This window comes from Halyomorpha halys, unplaced genomic scaffold (genome assembly GCF_000696795.3).
Source record: "Halyomorpha halys isolate HHAL.00 unplaced genomic scaffold, Hhal_1.1 Scaffold209.1, whole genome shotgun sequence".
Classification (NCBI taxonomy): domain Eukaryota; kingdom Metazoa; phylum Arthropoda; class Insecta; order Hemiptera; family Pentatomidae; genus Halyomorpha; species Halyomorpha halys.
Window position 1 is genome coordinate 31,975 of NW_027115831.1, and position 5,337 is coordinate 37,311.

The window sequence follows — 5,337 nt, forward strand, 5'->3', positions numbered from 1 at the left end:
AAACAAAAGTAGGATTAAGAAAAAAATGATTTTTTATTAAATAAATCAAAATTGTATCCTTTTATAGTCTCAACACTTTTTATCCCATCAATAGTCCAACGTTTCGGCCATTTCGGGCATCCTCAGGGACAATCTTCAATATAAATTCTCACCTCACATCAAAATTTAAAAATTGTTTAGCTATTCTGCCCAGTTCATTTGTTATAAGTCAAACACACCATATTTTCTAAAATTCATAAATATTTAAAACTTTTAATTTTCAATTTATCCATAATCCATACTATCACTACCATATAAACAAACTCTTTATATGGTAGTGATAGTATGGATAAATTGAAAATTAAAAGTTTTAAATATTTATGAATTTTAGAAAATAAGGTGTGTTTCACTTATAATAAATGACCTGGGCAGAATAGCCAGTAAAACAATTTTTAAATTTTGATATGAGGTGAAAATTTATATTGAAGATTGTCCTTGAGGATGCCCGAAATGGCCGAAACGTTTGACTATTGATGGAATAAAAAGTGTTGAGACTATACAAGGATACAATTTTGATTTATTTAATAAGTAATTGCCAGTCTCAAGAAATTAAAAATATATTTAAAAAAACAAAATTTTATTTGATTTCAATAAACTAAAAAAAATAAGCATAAATCTATAGAACAAAAAAGAGTATAAAATAACAATATACAAAATATTAGAAGATTCTCACTTCAACATTAACGCTGCACGGTTTATGTTGTTTGATATTTCGTTGTTTTCCAATTACCATTTACCAACCTTATACACTAAACCTTAATGAATCCTGCTGAGAGTCAGTTGGAAAATGGCCATATGACAGTCCCCACTGAGTCACTATTATTGTTAGTAAGTTAGTAATATTTTAAAGTTCAAAAATAATAAGAACAGTAAAACATATAAAAGTGTTCTCTAACCGACTTAACTTTTCAAAAGATAGATGAGGTGCGATAGTTCACTTTCGAGGTTCATGGCAGTTAGTGTGACACACATATCTTATCACATGACAGTATATGCTGTCATAATGGCGACTACCATCCAGTTTACAACAAAGCAGTAGCTCCGATATTGGTTGCATAGTCTGTTTTTTACGTCTTCGGTTGTTGCGAATACCATACCAAGTGTGAACAGGTTATTTATTTATAACCAACTTGTTGATTGACCACCTAGGGATTGATTAAACGCAAAATCTATTGGAAAAAGTTGTTTTCTTTTGTTTCCCAAGAAAGTTTATACATGTAATAAGAAACAACACCCTTATGGGTTTGAATTCTAATCATGATCCTTAAACTACATATGAGTGGGTGATAATGAAAGGAGTACAATTAGTAATTTTGTGGTAAGAATTTTTGTTTGCTAATTATCAGATTCTGTAAGATATATATATATGGATAGGTAGATAGACGCTTCACAATTGCACAATGCACAAAGTTGCCACTTGCTGACCTTGGCTATTCACCATCGATATAAATTATTCTACCCACGTTTTTCATCCAATGTAATAATTAATATTCTTGAATTAGAGCTTGAATACAGCAAACTAGGTCAGGAGAACAACAAGATGCCTTACTTTAAGAATTGTTTATCTATGTAGTCTTACCTACAAGTTCTGATTACTGGTCCTTTATCAAACTAAAATATAAAACATTAATAATGATTCAAAGATATTATTTATAAAATATGCTTAAATAAATTCTAAAACAATATTAAATTTGGCGTTAACATGTACGTAAGGTAAAAACTAAATAATATATGATATAAATATGATCCATATATCTCCGTGATATGACTAATTAAAAATGTAAAGTGATCAATTGCCGTACGTATATTAAATTATAAATTTGATGCTATCTTAATTCTTAAATCATTACCAAAACACAATTATATCAAACAATTTCAGATATGCTACTTTGCTTACTTAGTATTAGAACGACAATATCTGGTACACCAAATGTTAACTATAACGTTCTATGTTTCTTGAAATCTCATCTCGATTTGTTATTATTTAAAGAAAAAAATTAAAGGAATGTAGAAACAAGATAAAATATTTAACTAGAAATAATTTTACTACAGGCAAATTTTATTTGAAGTCGACACATAAAAAAAATCTTACCTAGAACGAAATCTAATAATAAAGAGTTGAGATGGAGCCACAATCTCGTAGTGAGATATCTGTTTCAGAATTGTTTTCCCTTTGAAAGGAAATTCCTTTCCCACGGGAGCTAGGAAATAAACCAATCTTCACTCTGAGGTTTACCGTGCGGGTAGAACAAAAGCTGTTCTAACTCGATAATAGCACGGGGAGTTATCTTCAACTAAACCATTTAACTTAATAGTTAAATTTAATTGAGCTTTTCTTGAATTAAATAAATATTTACAGTTTAACGGAAGCATTTCAAATTACCTTCCTTTTTTTTATTAATTAGAACTGAATTCAATAGATGAAATAATCATTTAAAGCAATATTAGGCTAATTTATTACTTTTACTAATTTTATTTTATTTACTACTTAGAAATTATTAAGTATTTTTTTTAAATCTTGGTTTAATATTAATATTGGACACTAAGTATACTGCAATGCACGAACAGTAAAAGTGTGATATAAATACATGTGACCGAAGATTTTAAATTATTGTAAGATCACCAGTTTTGATCCCAAAGGTCCTACTCCATTATCCAGCAATGTCATCGTGTGATTGATGTCTCGTCCGCTTTGGAGGGCGGAATGTACTGTTTGGGAGTCTTTCTTGATTTACTCGTATAACTGGCTTTTGATTGAGTGTGGCACCCGGGACTGGTATACAAAATCCGTACATTTGTACCCTCTTTATACTTCCTCATTATCCCTCTGACAGAGTATTTAAAGTAAATCACAACAGCGCTTATTCATTCCTCTTTCCTCAGAAATTGGTGCACCTCAGGGTAGTATCCTTGGTCCTATCCTTTGTACGGTTTTTTACAGCTGACATCCCAACTCAAATTAACACTATCCTCAACTAGTATGGCGATGGTACATGGCTATTAACAGTGAATAATGACCCTTTCAATACATAGAAAAAAGTAATTAAATTTAAAAAAATATATTTAAGCATATTTACATGGAAATATAATATTAACCTAAAAACTAACAAGTAATAAGACAATGTAAAATAATTTTAAAATGTTTGATCAGAAAAGTATATATATTGTTCAGACCAATTAAGTTTTTGTTTAATTTTTATATAAAATGAAATAAATAGCTAATATAATTTAATAATATAAAAAAATAATTGAAATGTCTACATGAAGATGGCGGAGGAATTCAAGTTCATCCAAGACACTGAACGGATTTGATTATTATTTTTTAGTAATTTTTCAAAGGTTGAATTCGACTACTCTTTGATGTTAATCAAGCATTATTTACGACAAATGTGTCAATTTTGAACTATAAATTAATAAAAATAAATTAAAATGAATGAATATTGTATAAAGTTTTAATTTGAGCATTTAAATTTTATGCAAACGAAAAATCAAAATTTTGTCCAAAAAGAATCAAAAGTGCAATATTGGGCAGAAAAAACTCATAATGCGCAAAAGTTTGGAAAAACGCAAAAAGTACAATTTTTTGCAATATAAAATTAGTGTTTGTCGGATTTAGACATCCTTAACGTTAAAGTTCGCGCTATGGGGGTTAAACAGATCACTGGTGACATGCTCCGACACTCGGTTCCTGCTAAAGTGTTATCTCGACATGAGTTATAAAGAGTTATCTCGACATGTCCTGGCTGACCCTTCTCTTCGGGTCCCTGGTCCTATTGACCTATATTCCCGCCTGATTACTGATGCTCATACCCAGACGTCTGAAAGTGGTCATATTTATCTCTTGCCAACTGTCCTTAGTAAAGTAGTCATGGAAACTTACTCCAATAAGGCTTCGCTCAATGGTATCTCACTCCTTCTACAGGATGATTCAGCTACCTCGAAGCATCTCAAGTCCATTTGGATACCTGAGAAACACTGTTCTGCTGACCACAAGCACCCAAGCCGTAATAAGCGAGTAATACGTGCACGCGCACAAACGCACAGATCTCGACGAAATCGCCCTTGAATGATCCACGGTATCTTGACCAAATCATTCTCCTCCTTTACATGCCTCTTCAGGGATTAAGTTTTGTTCTATTATAGATTATATTATTACATTACATGGTTCCAAAAAAGTCTCACCATTTATTTTATAGAACTCTAAACATAAAGCCATAAAGGGCTCTTGGTCATAAGGAAAATGTCCGGCCTCAGAAATTGCGAACAGTGTTATATGATTGTATTTTTCATTATTCGAATTTGAAACCAGGTTTAGCGGAATTTGAACGTGGGGACCAAAGATGAAATTGCACGAAAATCCGGTCTCTATTTATGCACAAACCACTTGAAATACTTTACATACAGTGCTCATTTAACTCAGGATTAAATGTACTTTAATTTCTTGTATTACAACTTTTTTCCATTACAACTGTTCAGGATTTATAGGTTAAAAAAAACTAAACTTTTGTTATTTCTTTCTTCATCAAGCTAATTAGCTGCTTAATAACCCGTGTAGAACAGGTAGAAACGTTGTTCATTTTGGGCTCATATATAGTTCATATATGAAAGATGTATATCAGTTTAAAAAACAAATTGTTTTTTTTTGTTAAGGATGGTTTAGGATTTACGACATACTACTTGACCGAATTAATACTTTATGCTACTCATTGGACGTGGAATTATGATGTTTAATTTTTTTCGGATGAACAGTATTGTAGTTATAAGTGAAAAACAAGAAAAAATACCTATTTCGTTACTTAATTAAATAATGCAGCCAATTAGAAGTTTTAAGAACTTTGGAAATTATTCTCGTGTTGATTGTAGCGAAAGCCACTTAAAATTATTTGCAGATACAGTTTTATGAAGTAGGTTTCAAGTATACGGCCCCTGTACTAACGGAAGTAGTTACTGGAACGGGTACTCCATAACGGCTGTTAGAGAAATGGGACAAGGAGGGTCTGGAAAGGATGTGAAAGTCAACTTAAGGGGACCAAATAGAATAAAAAAAAAATAGAAGAGGACGTGGCAAGAGCTAAAAATATCAACAGGAGACGGAGGCCGAAGTGTGATCTACAGCCGCTATTACCATACCTTAGTGGGGTCAGTCTCCCCGGCAATAAATCTGCCCTCACTCCTTGTTACTGTCCGCTTCGTCCGACCTATATATCTCATAGTACTTCTTATCGCGGGGTGTCTGAATCTCAACAGTCATCGAATTAGGCATCTGTCAGCAGCAGGGTGATATTCTAACGTATACTA